This window comes from Rhinolophus sinicus, linkage group LG04, assembly GCF_036562045.2.
Source record: "Rhinolophus sinicus isolate RSC01 linkage group LG04, ASM3656204v1, whole genome shotgun sequence".
Classification (NCBI taxonomy): domain Eukaryota; kingdom Metazoa; phylum Chordata; class Mammalia; order Chiroptera; family Rhinolophidae; genus Rhinolophus; species Rhinolophus sinicus.
The window spans coordinates 122448756-122470095 of record NC_133754.1 but is presented as its reverse complement, the minus strand read 5'-3'; the positions used below and the strand labels follow the sequence as shown (position 1 = coordinate 122470095).

The 21340-nt window shown below is 41.8% G+C and overlaps 1 protein-coding gene across 35 annotated transcripts in view; it reads right to left on the bottom strand.

Moving 5' to 3' along the window:
- The window catches only part of ELAVL2 (ELAV like RNA binding protein 2), a 154355-nt gene that overhangs the window by 81551 nt on the left and 51464 nt on the right, over positions 1-21340 (bottom strand). For 2 of the 35 annotated variants that reach the window (XM_074330307.1, XM_074330305.1), the window contains exon 2: positions 11135-11233. The exons of 29 other annotated variants lie outside the window; for them this stretch is intronic. The gene's annotated coding sequence lies outside the window, so the exon portion shown is untranslated. Of the gene's footprint in view, positions 1-1959; positions 2109-11134; positions 11234-21340 lie in introns of those variants that run through there. 4 more of the 35 variants (XM_074330315.1, XM_019752419.2, XM_019752415.2 and 1 more) reach the window with 3 other exon arrangements.

Sequence of the window (21340 nt, the reverse complement as noted above, 5' to 3'; positions counted from 1 at the left end):
GAAAGAGCACACAATCCCAGGCTGTATCTTACACAGGAAAGTTTCTCTTAAGATTCAAACCACAAGGGCATCTAGCCTTTGAATTATGTCTACTCTGGGAAGAGGGAGAGGAGCTGCAATTCTGTACATATGATTTAGTCAGACAATATGTCAAAGCACTTTACAAACTCTTAAGTGGTAAGTGAATATAGAGGCTACAATCATTGTTGGAAGAGGAAGAGGCCTCTTTTAAAATGTTAACTACAGAGAAGAATTTGCTTATCTGCTTTTAAGTTGAGGCTTAGCCTTTTTTTTTTTTTTCTTGTCTAAATAGACAACAAGAGTGCAGGGTTGTCTTGGGGGCCTCTTGACTTGAAAGGAGAACACTATGGACAGAAAGTGCAATGTACAGACTTTGCCCAATCATGGCTGCCAGCTCCTGCGCAGGGCCTCTGAAGCAGATGCTGTGTTAAACCACATTTAGCACAGTCACAAATGGTGACTAAGGAAGATTAAGAATTTTTACTTCAAGAGCTGCAATTTTTAACCCCAGCCCTCCAAAGACTATTTAAATATATACAGTGGCAGCAGCCTAAGTGTTTCATATCAGCATTACAAGCTTTGTCTATTTTCATCTACCTTACTTTTAAAAGTACACAGCCCTCCACCACACACCACACACACACACACACACACACACACACACACACACGAACATGTCTTCCATCCTCTCCAATATTCTCATGTTCAGCTGCTCAGACTGTGGGAGTTTTAATATTTAAGATTATAAATTGCTGGGCTACCGGTTGCGTCAGATGGTTAGAGCGCAGTGCTCATAACACCAACGTCACCGGTTCGATTCCCGCATGGGCCAGTGAGCTGCGCCCCCAGAGCTAGAGTGAAAACGAGTTGACTTGGAGCTGATGGGTCCTGGAAAAACACACTGTTCCCTAATATTCCCCAATAAAAAAACTTTAAAAAAGAAAAGATTAGACATTGCTACCTCATCATTCCTTTTGCTAAGAACTCCAAGGATGATATAAGCATCTTCTTTCTACTTATATTTAGATTTATTATTTACAACATAGGGAATAAAAGAGCATGCAGAAGTCTCATCCATGATTGACACTGAGATGTGTCACATGGTGTCACAGCATCTGCAATTCACAGGTCAGGGAAATGATCCACACACATCCATATACAGTCTGTAGTCTCCTCCCATCTTTCTATCGTAATTTTCATAGTGACCTGAATTTAAACATTCCTTTTCTAAGCCTGCACACTTCTGTTTTAAGATCATTTTTAATTAAAAAAAAAATAAATAAGGCATTCTCCTGAACTCTCTGAACCAAATCATAGGATTTGGGTTTTATCTTTTGCTACAGAAAAGAGGTTCAGATTATTTGACTCTCATGGTAGAATTTAATGAATCCTACCACTGAAAGAGGGTAAGGAAAAGTGAGGAAGGGAAAGAAATTAGCATTTATTGATTCCTTATCCTGGGCAAGTACTCAAGCTAGGTATTTTACAAACAAAATCCCACTTAATCCTCTCATGTACTATGAGCTATATACATTATCTTCAATTCACAAATGAGGATTTCAAAACGTCAAGAGTCCGTACAGCTATTGAGTCGAGAAGCTAGGATTTGAAACCAGTGCTAAGACTGGGTCTAAAGCCTCCTAACCCATCTCTCTGCTTCCAGTCTTGCCCCTTCTCAAATACACTCTTCATTCCACAGCTACAGCCATCTACCTAAAAAGGGGGTCAGCATCCCACAAGCATCTCTCTTTTTCTGCCCCTCGATGCCTCCACACTGCCTGCAAAGCAACACCTCACGCCGCAGCGAGACACCCGCCACGACCGCTCTCCCACCCCCTCTCCCTGGGGCATGCCCACCACTGCACATGGCACACAGGAGGCTCTACCCCACTCCCAGGGGTCCCTCCCACACCCAGGCTGCTTCCCACTGTTACTCACGCTCTTTTCTCTGCCTGCAAAAGCCTCGCTACCCTTCTTCTCCTGGCAGTGGAAGCATCCTCAGCACTCGAAAGGAAGGAAGCACAGTGCCTCCAGGAAGCCGTGTGTGAAACGCTTAGCTGGTCCAGACACTCTGCTTCTGTGCTCGTGAGCCCACGCGCTCACCTTTGTCTCTTCAGCAGTAAATGTGCACAGAGACTTATAAAGAGAAAGTGCATCAATGCCATGAAGTGTAATTCAAGGTGGCGAGTAAAAAAAAAATCCCACTTCTTTGTGGGGTTTTTCTTGTGGTTTTACATTCCCTGCCAAGTGGGAAACTTTCCACTGCAACTCTCTATACCTGGGGGAACCATCACTGCAGGTGACTCACAAAGGGGCCAGTGGCCTTCTGGTAAGTAGGCTGCCATTCCCTTCCACTAACACACACACACATCCCTTTCCAGATACACCTAATTCTTATATTATCTGCTCATTCAATCAATATTGTTTTAAAAATTCCTAGCTAGATGCCTTTGTTAAAACAACATATGTCTCAGGAAAAAAGGGAGCGAGGGCAAGACAGGAGGAGTGGTCCACTGACATCACCAGGTCAAAATTAGCAAATCTCACCACTAATGTGAAAACCCAAGACCAACCACACTGGAAGTGAACCCCCTCTCTCTTCCAGCTCAGCCAAGGTCTCAGGAAGCTGGAGGCCAGGAAAGCAGCATCTCGGATTCAGTGGATGTGACTGGAGCCCGGTGCTGGATGTGGGGAAACAAGAATGCCCAAAACATGCTCCCGTTCTACCTCTCGTGGAGCATTCTGGGAACACACCTGCACCCAGAGAAGTCAGAACACACAGACAGGAATAATAATCTCTCTGGATGACCCTTGCTAAATATTGTGCTATCGAAGAAAAAGATAAAAGGGCAAAGTCACTGTTGCTATGGAAACTACCACCTCTAACTTAAACATCTGAGCCTGGACATGTATTTGAGCAGAAATGAAACATTTTGCTTCCCAATGTTTAAAATGCTAGAAAATAATAACACATTTAGACATTAAACTGGATTTCTGCCTCATGGAAACTTGAAATTTAAAAGGAAGCACAAGTTGAAATTCCTCTGATTTAAGACTGTGAAGAGTTTCTTGGTATCCATATCCTGCTATGCCTTTGTCCCATATAAAAAGCACGTTCTTTAAAACAACCCTCTCAAATACAGTAGATTTAACACACAAATTGGCAGGAAAGACAGTATTTTATCATGGACAAGACTTTCCAAAAGTACCTACTATGTAACAAGCAATATAGTACTCTATAGCACTTAAAACTGCCATCTCTTTTAGATCTGCCTAAAAGGAAGACGTTTTGCCATCATTTACTACTTTAATCTCAAATGGATGTGTGTGGGGAGGAGGGGGGAACCTCAAGCTATTCTTGAGGTTATGGCCCCGAACCCAAATTTTTCACTCTTTTTCTATAAAGACAGCAGAGATCTACCCAAGTACACTTTCTTTCACATTTTAAGGAGTTCCTTGACTTGATTTTGAATGCCAATCTCTGGTTGAGGATCATCATATAAAAATAGAATGGTTTAGAAATGATTTTTTTTTTTTATAACTTTAGCCCCACCCAAGCATGCTTTTATGAAAGCCACTGAGTGTCAGACTAACTCCCAGGATTCACAGCCAAGATCCGGGACTACAGGACTTAGAACTGAGCTGAGGAAAGAGGATACTATCTTTCATTCTCTATTTGGATTAGAGCAAAAATAAGGAGGGAGGAAGGAAATCATCAAGGTTGAAGCAGGAGGACTAAATTAAGACTGGAGAAAATTTCCCCTGCATGGGAACACTCATTAGAGCGAATTTCACTGCCACCAGATCAGGAACAAACAATTACTATGCATCACTGGCCCAGACGCAACAGTATTTCACCAAAGTTACTTCTGTTCTAACTGAAAATGACCCATATGCTTGACTTGCTGAGATTAACGGCAAACTGTCCGGCCTCCTATATTAAGAACTGACCAAAATGCAAACAAATGAATCCTCTTATTTACCTGTCAGGATTGGCTACACACTAATTCCTATTCAACATGGCCAACAGAAACGACGACAGCCAGGTGGTCACTTTAAACATTCTTTATGGTATAAAGCTCATCGTGCACCCACTGGCATGGTGAACAAGACAACAGCAGCTGTGCCCCGAGGGTAGAAAAGTTGTGGGGGGAGGGGGGCACAAGGAGGGAGGAAGTCAAGTCTTCCTAAGTATATATGCATTCAAACAAATGGCCGAGTCTAATGACCATAGTTAATAAAGCCAAAAATAAAATTAACAGACAACAATAGACCCTGCTTAAATAAACCATACACAAATTCCAAAAGGAGAAATAATGAAGGTCACACAAACAGTCATCAGTAACCACGCATAACCACGCACACGCCTCCTGGCGGACAACCAGGAGATAGTGGGAAGCAGCAGCCACGCAATGAACACCCCTGCACATCTCCAGGCCAAGGTCACAACTGGAAGCCAGGAGGCAGACTCAGTCTGCAAATGGATCACCTGGTCCATCCAATGCCTTTTTCTTTTTTAATTAGCATTCAACATTTAGAACTTGACCAATTTAGCAACTTCACATTTATTAAAAAAACAAACAAAAAAAACCTCTGGCTTCTCTTTAAAAAACAAACAAAAAGAGACTGGCACCAGAAGCCACATTCCCAGAGCCACCAGCCAGCAGGCTGCCCTTTAAATGGAGCATGTTCTCTGCAGTTCCCCTCATACCAGCTTCACTCCTTTTGCCTGAAGGTGCTGGTTCCTGCAGGGGCTGAATCTCAAGTGAACCAACATCACAGCCTAAAGGTCACCTGCAGGGGGGGGGGGGGGGCGGCTACGACTTTTCTACCATGACAGTAGAGCCGGTCAGAAGACCAGTGCTGACATGGGGGGGGGGGGGGGGAGAGGAGACAAGGATTCCTGGTGCAACTTGCCTGAAAATGGCACCTCAGAGACCACTCAGAGGTATGAGGTTGGTGTGAAAGTAACTGTGGCTTTGGCAATTATTTTTAACCTTTTAAATGGCAATTATTTTTGCACTAATCTAATACAACTAATAATGGGCTGAAGTGGGGGGACTTCATCTGAACCATTGGACACATACCATCTAAACTCAGGATCTTTAATTTTAGACCTCAGCATCTATGAAATATTTCAAGGAATAACCTTAAGAAAGAATGAAGCAGAAAAGCATCAATTCTGTGCCACTAAACATCCTAATATGACTGCCACATGTACTCGACATACTCTAAAATGAGACACATTCTGGCATGCTACACTCCTCTGCATTGGGACTAGAAAGCCATCTTGTCCACAAAGAATTAAATATACGCTGCCCCTTCTGGAGACTGAGGAGAAAGTTAATTCCAACTAAAGTACCCTGTTTCCCTGAAAATAAGGCCTAGCCGGACAATCAGCTCTAATGCGTCTTTTGGAGCAAAAATTAATGTAAGACCCGGTCTTACCTTACTGTAGTATAAGACCAGGTTTTATTAATTTTTGCTCCAAAAGACGTATTAGAGCTGATTGTCCGGCTAGGTGTTATTTTCAGGGAAACATGGTAAATATTCTGATCCCAGAAAGGGGCGGAGCTTATTAAGTGTGGGGGGCGGGTGGGGCACCAGCACACAAAAAGTAAAGATCACCTTGCATTTTACCAGAAGCCCTTGGATTAATATAAACAAATTTCAGTATCAAACTCTCTAAAAGATGTCTCTCGTGACCTACCACTGTTACATTTCGGAGGTAGAACAGAGTGAAAGGAGAAACAGAAGTGGAAAGACCAATAGCTCCCCATGAAAACCTGGTTGGAACTGGCAGAGGGGGCAGGTGGTGGGACAGACCTTCAGCGGCTGGGCCTGCCAGCTGCACTGTTACCAGTGTGTTTACCAGCAGGGAGGTGGCTGAGGAAATGACCTACCAGGGGAGAGGGGAGGCAGGGCCAATGCATTCTTCCACAGCACCGAAGTTGCTATTTTGTTTCAGGTGCAAGTTTTCCAAGTACTGCAGAACTGTCCCTGCATCCATTTCACAGTGAATATCAGAGCAATTACAATGTGGTTCAATTCCTGAGGTAATTAACTCACCATTCTTTCCAATTCTCTAGAAAGAGAGAATTCTCTACAAACAGAGGTCGGAACCAAGAGCAAGCACCCCCCCCCCCCCCAATGCCTAGTTAGTTTCCCAAGACTCTCCTGAACTGAAAAGTCAGCGTGGAAAGTTTCAGGAATTTCAGGAAGCAACTAGAAGAAAACTATACTTGCACCTCTTTGCATTAACTAAAAAGCCACAGCTAAAAATAAGCCGAGGACTCCAAAATTGAGGGTTTTATAGGGCACATTGCATTATTCTCTATCAACTGCAAATCTTGAAGGTTGCTGAGTACTACTTTAATGCTATTGATCCCCCCCCCCCCCAGAATCCATGGTAATTTTCCTTAAAAGAAAAGAAACAAAAAGTCCTCATGAACTTCCAGTCCCTTCTCTAGTGAGAGGAGGCAGCATGGGGTCCTAAGCAAACAGCGCATCCTGCCCGTTCTGCAATGTCTCAGATGTGATTTAGGTCAATTCTCTCCTCCCAGGGTTGTGTAAGATGTGAACTGGGAACAGACCAACATTTGACATTAAATAACACACTATGATAATTTTATGTGTTTACTAATCTAGTGTATGAGATTCCAAGACAAAGCAGTCACAATAGAGAACTTACTAAATAAAAAGAACTGAAATTCTGACATTTTATTTAAATACAAACACTGACAAGGTATTTGTGTTCTCCCCTTCACAACTGATTACTATTACCCCTTAAGGTAAGTTTTCAGCCTAACGTGGATAAAAGGCTTTCTACACACTAAGTACCAATACCTCCAATTTGACAAAAGTTTGTATGTACTGAGTCCTTACACATCTTTGTCTAATCACTTTCTCATGATATTTTTGGTCAATTCACTATGGCTTTATAAGAGTTAAACTCTAGAATAAGTGAGTGTCAGATTAGAGGTGCACCTTAGCTCACATTATATTGGCCTACACTAAAATTCTTATTTATTCTTCATTAAGGGCCAAGGTTACAGAAATAAGTGCATTGGATCGGTCTAAACTCAAATCAAAATTATCATGTGTAACACACAGCAGCTCCCAAGGACAGCTACTATTTCCCATGTCTAAAATATCAGAACAAAATGCATCCATCTGTATTAAAATGAAGGCTGCAGTCAGCTCTTCAGAAGAGTAAAAGATATAGCCAGGTAAATCAAGGTCAAGATACCAGGTTTCAATAAGGACAGGTCTCAGTAACGGTGTAGCATGCGGAGGAAGTCTGGAGTTTAAGCTTTCACATCAACCAAAGTCACGGCTGGGAAGTGACCTCTGGGGGCAAATATCTCCTTCCTAGGTCCTAGTCCAACAGACAACTAAGGAAGATATGGAGAGAATGAAAGTAAAAGCCCATATGAAGTAAAGAAGCCGGATGCCAGTCCTAATTGTATTTCTCAGCAGCTTTGTGATCTTTGACAGATTTTTAACCTCAATAACTTCCCTCATCTATAAAGCATAGGTTTTTCCCACTCTGACTAGCAAACAGGGTTTTTATAAGAGATATGTTAAATAATAGATAAAAGAACGGCTTATAAAAATTGTAAAATCCTATCCAAAGTATTGTTTCTCAGACACTAACCTTGAGAACTACTTTCTGCTCTGATGTTCTCCCTGCTAACAGCACATTTCTAACTCATCTCTAACTTATACTGGGATCAAGCTCTTCCAATCCACTTCACTTGGGAAACTCCCATTAACAAAGATACACATAGCACTCCAGGCGGCACTCTCCTCACTCGGTCAAAAAGCAGCCGTTTTCTACCGTAAATTTGCCTGTCAGCTGACCAAATACTCTCATATATAGTAAGTGCCAAGTATCAAATATTTAAACCACCACAGCAGACAGCATAGACTATGTGAGTCGTTTGTTTCACGTAAAAATGCTGACGCAGACACGGATTCAAAATCACTTTCTTGCTAAGTAGCGGATGGGTGACACGCTGATGCCACCGAAAGAACCACAGACAACAGCTACCCTGCGGTACTTCACAACTAACATACTCAGTCAGCTTCTACTCCGAGCCGAGCACCGTGCTCAACACGGGGCCTCATCACAGGCAAGCAGGGGACACCGACCTGCGATTAGCAGCGAATGCCTGGCATTCCTGAAAGCGTAGTGCAGAGCAGGCCATTTTCAAGAGCCAGAACCATGAACTAAAAGTAACACCAAACCACACCAAGAAAGCCACTTCGCACAGCCAAGTACTCCCTGGTATAGTCTGCTGCTGAGGCAATCCTACCTGAATTGATGAAAAAGAAGCAGTTTACGAGCCTACAAAACAGACTTGGGCACAGGAGAAAGTGTAACTGAAGATGGGAACTCCAGAGCACTGAAGGTGGAGGTGGCACTGGGCAGTGGGGGGAGGACTGGGGAAAAAAGCAGGAGGCGGCCAAATTTCTTCCAATCTTGTATGTATCTTATCAGCCCTTTCCTTCCCTCCGAGCTTCTCATCTCAGCTGCTCAATGGGCCCTCACCCCCTCTCCTATTTGAGAGCTCAGTTGGGTCCCCAAGTATGCCAATATACTAATTGATAAATATTTGGCTAGAGAGACAGCCTCTCTCATTTTCTATGCATCCAACAAGCTCAAACTTTGAAACAGCAGGAAACGTCTGGAAATGTATTCCAATACTTGTGAAAGGAAGCCGACCTCTACTTTCTGAAAGATGGAGTCATTCCACGCCCTGATGAGCCACTGGGCAGAACGATCCATCCCTCACCTGTTAACCTTGACTGCTCAAATAAACATAGGCTGAGTGAACATAAAATGCTCAAAGTGCCAAGGATGGAAGACAGCAAGAGCTCAGCGTATAATCCAGGAGCCTCTTAAATGGAATGACTACAAGCAAAACCAAAGAAGTTACACTGAAGAAACACACAGAACTTGGGACAGCATGACAAACAGAGACAATGACCAGGTGGCCACACACCAACCTGAAAAGAATGAGGTTCGTTACTGAATAAAAGGCATCAGGGAATCCTTTGAGATGAAGCTTTCAAATGAGGCGTACGCCCCAAGGACAAGGAAATGGCAAGAATAGATGCACCACAAATACCTACACATTTGAAGGACAAAGACATTCACATTCCTTCAAATATGCAAAGCTTGGAGTACGCACTGTGCTGGATACTCAAGAGGACTCAGAGAAGGAGCTACCACGGAGTGTCCAGCACAGAACGGGACGCATGCAGATCTACAACACAGAACATGATCTGGGAAGCATGAGAAGGATTATATGTGGGTGACGGGGGAAAAACAACAAAGGTTCAGAGAAAGGGCATATGTACTAGTTAACCCGTTGTCATATGTTCAAACAGGGGATGAGCCACTCATGGACTCAACCATTTAATAAATGCCTATTACGGCAGGCCACAAGGCAGGCACTCAGGGAACTTAGCAAGAGACAGATACTAAGCAAGCAAACTACGGCATATGACAAAACGAAATATATGGCATAAAAAATAAGAATCTATGGGCATTAAATAGGTAAGGTGATCACAACTGGCCTCTCTAGAGCAGTGACATTTAAACTGAGACCCAAAGATAAGAAACACGTTTATATACATGTGATACTTAGTCTTTGGAGGGAGGGGACCATGCCATGCAACATGCTAGGCGTGGTGGGAGTAGAGGTGAGTGGTAGGTAATAAGATACAACCTGCACTTTTCCCTGAGATGGGAAGCAGTCACGTACCCTGTTTCCCCGAAAATAAGACCTAGCCCGACAATCAGCTCTAATGCGTCTTTTGGAGCAAAAATTAATATAAGACCTGGTATTATATTATATTATATTATATTATATTATATTACATTACATTATATTATATTATATTATATTAAAAAGACCCGGTCTTATACTACAGTAAAATAAGACCGGGTCTTATATTAATTTTTGCTCCTAAAGACCCATTAGTGCTGATTGTCCAGCTAGGTCTTATTTTGGGGGAAACAGGGTACACGATTTGGAAGCCCAGTAATCAGAATTTTACTATTGTAGAACCTTAACCTAGAGAGATCTTGAAATCCATCCAGCTCCACCATTCCTTTTTTCAAATGAAGGCAATGAAGGCCAGAGATTGGCTCAGGGTTCCTAAACTAGGTAGGGGCAAAGGTGCGGCCCCAGCCTAGTAACTCCCATTACTCCACACTGCCCATTAGCTTTTAAATCAGGAAATTAATTTGGAAAATCAGAGCTCAGTAAATTAGTAATGTACAAGGGACATTTAATATCTGTAGGGAAAATAAGCAGACTCGGACTTAACTGTGAAGCACTTAACTGGACATTTTGGAATAATATTCCCTATTCAGGACAAAATGAAAAAATGTGGCGAGTTTTTTGTAAAGTGAAACCTATTCAAGTTCACTTCTGAAATTATGAACATTCTGCTTAGGGGTGTCTAAACATCCAGCAAATGGCAGTGATAATAGAGATTCCAGAGCCTTTCCTGGGCAAAACAGAGCTGGCAAGTCTCTCAGTCCTCTCCCCACTACACACACTTTTACTTTTTATTGTACTTGCCAGAGAAATACAAACACTGAGGAATAACTATTACAGAGAGAGTAGGGAGAATGTGGGGAGCCACCAAGAGGGAGTTCATTAAAGCAAAAACATGGAAACTCCAGCGCTTACCAGGGAAGATAAACAGAAAGGAAGATATGAAGATAAATATAGTCATACATTCACATAACAATATTATTCAACAGCAAAATAAGAGGGCCAATGCACAGACCAAAGGATATTTATACTGAGAATTTTGATGAATTCAAGTCTGTGTCCTCCAGGACCAAAAAAGACTTACAATCTTTTAAGTTATTACAACTGCCTTGAGAAGCCAATTACAGTAAAAAAAAAAAAAGGACATTAATTTTTAGTCACATATTTTCCAATTCTTATAGTATACCTTTTTAAGGCTAGTGTGGAAACAAAAATAACAAGGGAGCCACTGTAACTCATTTCTCACTGCTCCATGTCTGGTTAACCCAGAACTCCCACTACAGGCACTAATGAGCTATAACCCAGAAACCTGTACCTACTTTGCCAATTAGCAGCTGTTCAAGGTCCAGGTCAACCTGTAAACAGACATTTCTGCAGCATCTGACCAGGTTCAGGCTGAGCAGAACAACAGGTTAAAACTGGAGAGGGGAGACAGTAAGAAAAACAGTTGATCAGTTTATGGAATTCTGCATAGAATTGGCATGACCCTGGGCCCCACTCCCAAGGAAGCTTATTTCAACCTTTTCACTTAGTTTACAGGCCCAAAGAAGAAACAGTAACCTAAGTAAGAATTACTCTTTTGTGCCCTGAAGGTCGCCAGATGGGGTCACTGAAGAGAAATTCTCCCAGAATGCTGACTGATATCCTGGAAGAACAGCCTGGCTGGTCTTCACTGACGCTAAGCTCTATTTTGGACACTAACTGTCTCAAGCGAGCTGAACCTGAGAGATTTCAAAATCTTTCCAAGGACATCAGAAACATTTGTGTCTGTACCAGAGCATTTATCTCTGTTACTAAAGAAAAGTCACCTTCCAGAAGAATCGCCGTGAAAACCTGTATCATGGGCACTAAAAGTAACACGGAAAAAGAAAAGTAGTTTAAAAACACATATACATGGGGGGAGTCAAAGTAACTGCAAGAAGATTAAACCCTTAATACCTAATTCTATCAAAATGATGTAAGCCATAAGGATCGAATTTATATTGAGATGAACTATGCAGCTCAGACCATTTCAGGCAAGGAACTCAGATACTTATTTCAGACCAAGATTTATAAGACATGATTTAGAAATCTACATGAACTCTGAACTGCTAAAATGACGACAATCCAAAGGAGATTCCTGACATTTCAGGAGAATAACAATGAGAGTTTTGAGGAAGAAAAAGTCTTTTTTACCCTCCCCCCCACAAAAAAAATGCAGTTCAATAAAAACCCATCTTTTAAAAACAGAAAGACAGCTATCCCCTTCAACCGGTGTTGATCTGCCCTTTATCACTAGAGATAAGACTGTATCACTCAGAAAGTCACCCTGAAGCTGTAAGTAGCTTGGGGAGGAGGGGAATTAAACTTCAGGTAACAATATTAAGGAGCATATTAAGACAAAAACTAAGACAAAAGTGTTCCAGAAGTGTCTCAGCAGGAAAGCTGCAGTGGTTTTAGTAACATAGTCTTTAGCGGCAAGGAAAAAAACAAAGCCTTTTAAAAATCTAAGCCACTGAAATTTTAAAACAACACCCCTATGACCCAGTTTACTTTCCCACTCAAAGAATTTTGATGCTATGTATCTATTTTTCTTTGGAAGCTTTTCATGTCTAATATATTTTACGAGTTACGCTTTAACTTAAGCACACCATGGAATAAAAACACATCATTGAGGACCTTGGACCTATAAAGAAATTCTAATGGGAAAGACATGAGTTTAAACATGGGGGAAAGGCACGATACAGATGGCAACAGTGAGAAAGAATGTGGGCGTTTGGAAAAGGAAGAAGCCATTGTTGGATATGGTGAGAAAGACAACAGCTACCGTAAGTGTCATGTAGGGGATACCAGGCAATGTGCTGAACGCTCGAAGGGGCACTATCCCCTGTGATCTTAGCAACCTAAGGAAATGGGTAAGGAAATGGGTAATTTTATCCCTATTTGTCCAGCAAAGAAATGGGCTTAGAAAATTATTGACTTGCCCAGAACTACACAACTTGTAAATCCAGGTCTATCAGACTGTAAAGCCCATGCCCTTTGTACCACATCTGTAAAGCAATTAAAACTCAGACCAATTAAATAAGAATCTCTCCTAAGGGCCCAGACACTGGTATTTGAACACCCCACTTGGTTCTCATGTACAGCCAAGGTTGAGAGCCACTGCAAAGACCTTCATAAAACAAGTGGGATCTCAGCTGGGTGGTACAGAACAGACGAGAATCCAATAATAAGAGACAGAGAAAGGCTCTGGGGGCAAACAGGACGGTGACCACAGGGGACATTGTGGAGGCAGAGCCAGCCAGGCAAGAGAACATCCAGGTCAAGTATCGCCAGAGCCGAGACTGAAAAGGCCAAGCAAGTTGATTGCAATTCTGCTGAAAGCACCAAGTATAGGCCAGGAAATTTGTACTTTTAAGACTGCAGGGAAGAAGGGGGACAAAATGATTTTTATAACAAAGGTGACAAAAGGGATATGAATCTGAGGAGGAAGCGAAGGAAGGAGTAACAGTGACGAATGTAAAGTCCATGGACAGAGATACAAAAGATAGGAAGGGACGATGACGAGCAAGACTCGCTGACCCATCAGACAGAGTGTAATGGTTACAACCAGGAGCTCTGTGGCGACCCTCTGGCATGCCACCATTCTAAGTCTCATTTAGAAAGTAGAGAAAATGATCACATACCTTGCTCACTTACTAGAAGGAATGAGATAATCTCAATAAAATAAAACGCAGAGCTTCCGTATTCTAATAGAGTACAGTATAAAAAAATAGTACCCCAACAGTTTCCCTTCACCATTACAACTTTACACCCCCCTGACAGTTTTAAAGACTCAGTAAATGTAGAACAGAAGCTTGACCTGACTATTCAGTTGCTATTTTCAACTACAGTACTGTCTACAACAGCCTAGGCCAGTACCCAAGGAAGCTAGATGCAGCCACGGAAAACATTAAAATTTTTCCTAAATAGTAAGGTGGAATATACACCATGGGTAGTGATTGGACAAACGGTTACTGAACTTACGTAACTGATATATTAAATGTATATAATCTGTATACAAATTTATGTATAAAATTATATATTAAATGATACTCTATCTCCTCAACTGAATTCTTGGGGCCAAATAATATTTAGGAAACAAATCCAGTAATAGGATTGGTTCAACTTTGAATTATTAGTCAAAATAGCCCACACAACTTAAAATCTGACTCCTGCCAAATGATAAAGCTTGGTAGTCTGCAAGATTTCCAACTTAACTTTCATTTCCACGTACCTTATTTTGTCGTAAGATGATTCCCCACACACTTAGTAGGTAATCCTTTAGCTACACGATCTTTAAACTCACACTCCGAAAGGCAAGAAATTGCTTCCTGAATAAGTTGTTGTGTTATACAAGCTATCATGTCCACTCATTAAAGTGGAAACCTGGTTGGTGACGAGGGTCTCTCTCCTTCCCCCAAGAAAATAAGCATTCTTCAACGGGGTGGGGGGGTGGGGGGGCAAGATGGGAAGAAAATAAAGAGCACAACTGTAAAAAGCATTAACTTCTTATATCTTTCAATCCTTTACTAAGTATAGTTTACAAAGGAGAAAAAGATAATTTGAAGTTGTTTTTACAAGAGCTGTGTTTTTAACCCTCTCTTGACTACAGAAGTAGGGCACTCAGAGGTAAGGGGTGAATTTCCAATTCCTAAAAACAGTTTTCAGAGAGAAACAGCTATAATGCTTGTATGACCCACTGAGACACATAAAATGGCAGTAGCTGCTAAGAAGGGGAAAAAAATAAAAACCAAGCCTTTCAGCAAATGAGACATTTTCTCCTAAATCATTGTCTTGAGAACCACTCTAAAAGCAAAGGACAGTCCTGTTGCTGTTCTTTTGTGCTGGAAACAAAGCAGACCTAGGCGTTATGATGAAGGAAGAGATCAGAGAGAGAATCCTAAAATTGAGCAACTTTTGTAGGGACAAGATTAGGAGAAAGGGCACAAAAACACTGAAATGCCTGCTTTACGGAAAGACTGGGGATATTTTCACCAAACCATTCGAACCCACATGGAGACCCACACACTTCCGACTCTGTGCCTGCACTCGGCAAACAGCGAGTTTGGCTTTGGAATGGATTTTCTAGTTAGGATTAATTACAGGCCTATCAGCTGCCCTGGGAATTCACTTTCAAACAAAATGAGGCTACACTAAAACCCTGACTGAAAGAAATGGGATAATAACCATCTCAGGCTCCACGCCATTCCCACAACGCAATTCACAAACACCTATAAACCCAGCCTAGAGAAAGCTAAAACTCGTGCTGCCTTCCCCCAAGACAAACAAGTTAAAGGTGGAATCTCTGATGGTTACCCTGAAGAGACAGGAAAACAACAGGTGAGTTACATCAGGGCCAGGAACTAGAAAGTGACGCGCTACGTAACACACCAAAGTGTTAGCTGTTTACCCCAGAGCGTTGATTTTCTGTTTTCTATATTAGGGTTGCACTGCTAATTTCTCTTAAGTGTGAAAACCAGGGCCTCATTCAGAAGGGGACTTGCAGATGTGTGCTCTGGGTGAGCTCAAAGCAAAAGAAACAAAAAATGCCCCAAACCTCACACCCTCAGCACTTGCCGCACAGCTACCACAGGTTCCGTAGTGCACACTTGATCCCCATGTTCTCCAAGGAAAGGAGGCCCAGAGGGTCTCAGGGCTGCAGACACTTCAGCAGAAAACACTGCCAAGACCCTCTTGACACCTGTGGCAAAAGCGTCGTGTCTTCCAAATACATGTTCTGTTTAAGTGGCTTTAAAAGCATAAGCACAATCCTTTTAAAAGCAGTTTGTAACAAGAGGTCAGACTACAAAATTGAGATGAAAGAAGAAATCAATTGTCAAAACCCAACTTTAAAAGGCAGGGTGGGTCAGAAGCTGTTGTATAGAGAGAAAGGGCAAAAAAAAAAAAAAAAAAAATCACCACATTGGAACCACCCAGTCCCCCGGGTAGGGGCAAGGAGCCTTCCACCAGCCGTGAAGATCAGAAAGCACTTCTCGTCTGCACTGAAGAAGGAAAACTATGGATGAGAAACGCAAGGACAAGAGGTGAATCTCTTCATCTCTGGGTGATTTAAAAACCTTTACCCCTGGTACGGGCTGAAGGTGTCCCAAAATTCGTATGTTGAAATGTTAAACCCCAGTACGACTGCATTTAGAGATTGGGCCTTTAAGGACATAATCAAGGTTAGGAAGGTCATAAGGATGGATACCTAATCCAACAGGGCACCGTATAAGGACAGGAAGAGGCAGCAGGAACACACACATAGAGGAAAGGCCACGTGAGGACACGGTGAGAAGGCAGCCGTCTACCAGCCAGGAACAGAGAGGCCTTACACAAACCATCCCCACAGCACCTTGATCTGGGACTGGTCCAGCCTCCAGAACGGTTTTTGTTTAAACAAACCCAGTCTGTGATATTCTGTTATGACAGCCTGAGTGGACCAATACAACCCCAAACCAATTCTTTCTCTCAGTTATCTTTTTCTGCCTAATGCTGCCATCCAACCTGTGTAGACTCCTGGGAACTGAACCTTGGGTATACCATTGGGACTGACAATTAAGTTCACGAACTTGCTGCAACGCTATTACTAACCTTTTCTGAAATCAGAGGGATTATTCCTTATGAATTTGTACCAACTGGACACACAGTTAACCAAGTTTACTATTTGGAAGTGCTCAAAAGACTGCAGAAACAGTTACACGACCTGAACTTTTTGCCAACAATTCATGGCTCTTGCATCACGACAATGCACCAGCTCACATGGCACTGTCTGTGAGGGAGTTTTTAGCCAGTAAACAAATAACTGTATTGGAACACCCTCCCTACTCACCTGATCTGGCCCCAAATGACTTCTTTCTTTATCCAAAGATAAAGGAAATATTAAAAGGAAGACATTTTGATGACATTCAGGACATCAAGGGTAATAGGACAACAGCTCTGATGGCCGTTCCAGAAAAAGAGTTCCAAAATTGCTTTGAAGGGTCGACTAGGCACTGGCATTAGTGCATAGCTTCCCAAGGGGAGTACTTGGAAGGTGACCATAGTGATATTCAGCAATAAGGTGTGTAGCACTTTTTCTGGGATGAGTTCGCGAACTTAATTGTCAGACCTCGTATATACCCTTCGAACCATATTCTTCTCCTCACTTTTGAGTCCACACTGTTCATTTTTCCTTCACTACAATCAACATCTACCCTTCTGTCTCCCAATTCCCATGACACCTGGGCAAGTCCTTATGACCATATACCCTACTTCTTATCTGTCTCCCCACCACCTACCCTTAATTCCCACCGGGCTAGCTTCAACTTCCCGATAACACCTCATGCTACCACCTGCTCAAATACCATCAATTGCATATGAGTACATACAGACCTGCACCCAAGGGCCTTTTCAATTTTCTAGCAACTTACCAGCCGTCTCATGCAAAAACCGTGCTGCGCAAGTCAAAATGACCCACAGCCACACTGTGAATATCTCTTGCATTTTCCTATTTCCTTGCTTTTATTCTCACTGTTGCAACAACTTACAATGCCTTCATCTGCTCTATTTCCTCTTTCTAATTGGTAGCAGGAAGAGAGAAGTTACTGAAGAACACTATCTAATCACAAGGGACTGTGGCAAAACCTACTTTAAATGTTTCGTCAGATAGGCTTTTAGCCCCACCAAAGCATCATGCACCAGATCTGAAAGATAGTACCATCTAGCAAAAGACAAATAGGAGACAGAAAATCACAAATTCCGTAACATGACCATGCAGCATTCCATAACATGTCCAGACTATTTCTGGTTTGAGACTAGGGAGGAGAAAAATCCAAGAGGCTTCAACTCGCCCCTGAAAACCGACTACATGTTCTACTTAAAAGTCAGTGCTGTTTAACTTTCACAACACAGAAAAATTTCAGCTCCATATAAATAAGAAACGGAGGCTATCGTACATAAGTGAAATTCAGAAAGTTGCCAGACTCTCATCTACCCTTAAATGTATCATCCTAAGCATCACACAGGTGTAGAGCCCATGAGGTACCCATAGGATGACCTCCGTGTTCAATCGCTGTTCCTCTCCGCTTTATTTCCAAAGGCACCACCTATACCGCAGCAAAAAAACTTCTAATGGATCGCCAAGATTTTCCCAATTTCCAATGGTCCCCTCCCTCTCAACCCTCCACAGAACTTTACAAGTGCCCTCAACCCTCTTTTTGTGAGGACTGAGCTTTATAACTGAGCTTCAGAACCTACATCAATCCTTATTGATTTTCATCATGAAGGTGCCAAAAAAAAAAGTAATATACCAAGGTTTCCACAAACTGAATGCCTGGCTCTTAATTTTATATGCCCCCAAAACAGACTGTGCGCCACTCACGGAACTTTCCACTTCCATACTTTAATAACTGCTATTTTCACCACCTGACATCTTCCCTCCCCTATTCCAATTCACAGGTGTGCTCATCACTATAAAAACTTCCCTTACCTTCAAATCCCTCCTTCCCTTTACAAACAGGCCTCCAACACCATTTTCCTGGTAACTTAGCATGCACTGTAGCGTGTATCTATTTTAAGACCCCACCAACATGACTTCACCTATAAGTGGTAGTGTTTATGCAGAGACCGAGCCAGCATGGGGAGTTCAATTAGAAGACCCTTAGCTCTACGGCTCCACCCTAAATCCCAGTAACCAGTCGTCCGCAGCACCCAGAGATACCCCAGGTCACCGACGAGCACACCAACAGTACTCAGCCTGCCAGGTGAGCTTCTGGTTCCCACTCTAACTCAAGGGCACAAGCACAGAGAAATGACACGAAGCAGATCTACAATCAGGGCCCAGAATCAGACGCAAACTGCCAGTATGACATTCAGAGACTTCAGTGCCGGTTTCACGCTTTCACGTTTCCTGGAACACCAAGTGCCCAAGAGGGCTGGGCCATCAGCTTCCCATTAAAAAGGGGAAAGAACCACCCACTTTCTAAGACAGATTGACTGTTCAACACATGTACACAGGCCTCTTGCAGGAGAAAAAGCAAGCTGTCCTGCCAGAGTTCTTAAAAGCTTCTGGGACAACGATTTTTTTAAGCGGTGGAAAGATATATTCTAATACATACTGGACACATAGTTCCTTTTCTCAAATTCAACACTTAATAAGACACCTTTCGGTTTTAAAAATTCCTAGAATTTAAGAATTCCAAAATGCCAACCATTTTCAGATAAAACAATTACATCAGTCAAACCAGACTAATTATTAAAATTACACAAAGCTTGTACAATCAATCCTTGGTGTTTATGGAAATCATTTTAAAATTCATGTGGTTTAAATGCAACCTATTTTCAGAGCTGGTGCACCAAACCACTTGGCACTGTGCTCTAAAATCGGGGGAAATGTCCTGACCAGTGGAATACAGATAAAATATGGCAAAGTCAGCATTATTAATATTTCCACCCTCTATCATCACAATGATAACAAGCAAAGAGCCAGGACCACATATGGTACTTAAATGCAGATCACAGAAACACAAAATTTAACAAAACCTAAAAAAAATTAACAATTCTCTTTAATCAAATTGTCCCTCCTACTTTGTCTCACACACATACACTCAGAAAACACCTGTATACACACCCTACGAATCAACAACTATCAAAATAAACCACAAGAGTAAAATACATTATTGCTCTTTAGACATTAAAACACATAGGCTCATGATTAAGTGGGTGATTTATTTGGTTTATATTTTACATAAAGTTTCTCTAAGAGTCAAAGATCCTACCTGTGACTATTTAAGACACTAAGAAGACAGCATGTTAAGTAACGGACAATAATGTGTCCGTATCACTAATAGGGTATACAATAAAATGACCCCGGAATAGAACTCTTTTATAAGATCATCTTACACAGGAGAAAATTGAAACTGCCACTATTAAGATGGAATTTAAAATCTCAAGGTTCCACATATTTAAGAAAGAACATTTCCTTTGTTCATTACGAAGCTGACACAAAAACAAGACATTTAATGTGCCTCCTCCCTGAAAGATGATTTATTGCTATTTAGCATTTCCAGGAAAGTATTATAGTTCCAAGAGCTAAGGGATACTTTTTAATACTCACTCCTCTTCACAACCTGCTCTGTGGCACCACCACCTCCTTGCAGATTGGGAAACATGCTTAAATGAACGCTTAAATGACTGACTGACTTGATCTCACTGTTTTTCCCCACCAGGTTGTAAAACAGCATACAAAGGAAGGGTACTCACTTTGTCCTTGGATTTTTTATTGATTCTTAATTTTATAAGAAACAATTATGAAGAGGAAAATACTTCGACAATCAAAAGACGAATGATGAACTTTCTAGGTTCCACTACAGAAAAAGTGCCTATTACAAAACACTAGTGTTAGCAGAAGGGTAAAAGTGAAAACATAATTCTGGTTCAAGCCTTGGTCTCAGGGCTTTCACTGGGTTATTAGGTTCCAGTTATTTACAAATGTGGAAGCTTATTATATATAAAAGCTCTTAGTTCCAACACACTCTGGGTAACTTGCTATCTCCATTTTAAAAGCCTCTTTCTTCTTCACAATTACCATCCATTTGAAGAGCGATTTGACCCATACTCTGTCCTTTGAGACATTGCATAAAACGACTCACCTACTCAAAAATCAATCTTTTCAATTAGATGAAAACTTAATGACAGCTGAGATCATCTTGATGAAAGCAAAATACCGCCAAAGGGCAAAAACAGCTTCACACTCTAATGGTGAACCCACAAAGTTGCCAGATTATAACTCTGCTATACAATCATTGCGGTCCAAAGATCCGTGAGTTACCTCAGTAGGTACGATTTTCTCTAAGGAAGGTACTCAGGGTTTGCCATCTTCACAGGGCACCTTGACACTATCATTGTCAAGATCGATACACAGGTTTGGTGCCCCAAATAAGGTGTTAAATCATTGTTCTGTAACTAATTCTCTTCCAAACAAAGAGTAATATCCCAAACACGTGAAAGGTATTCAGAGAACCATGGCACTTGCCTGTATCCTTTGTATAGGCCGCCCCACTGATTTAATATCACGATCACAGAATACAACGGATGGAATGAATTTAGGTTGCTGACCCACTCACTTTAATCCCATTCTCCTTGCGGCCAACAGGAAGATGCACATGGTAGAACAGCACACCACAGGGGGCAAGGACTGGGATGATGGAAGGCAACAGGGGTGGGTGGGGGGTGTAGACTCCAATCCGCAAACATGACATGGTAGCCAATTTAGCTAAGTGGACACGGGTTGAAATCAACCTGACCTGTATGCTTCAACGTCCTGATTTATACTGGATACAATCTGCCCAGCTAAGTTCCAAGCTGCTAATAGGATGTAAACATCTTAAGATTTGAGACAAACATTGAACCAAAATCCAGGATGAATCTTACTTGTTTAAACTCAAAAGTAAACTTCCATCCCATTAAAGAAAACCATAAGCATATTCAAAAAGCACAAGCAATGAAAGTACTTCAAAAGAGAATTC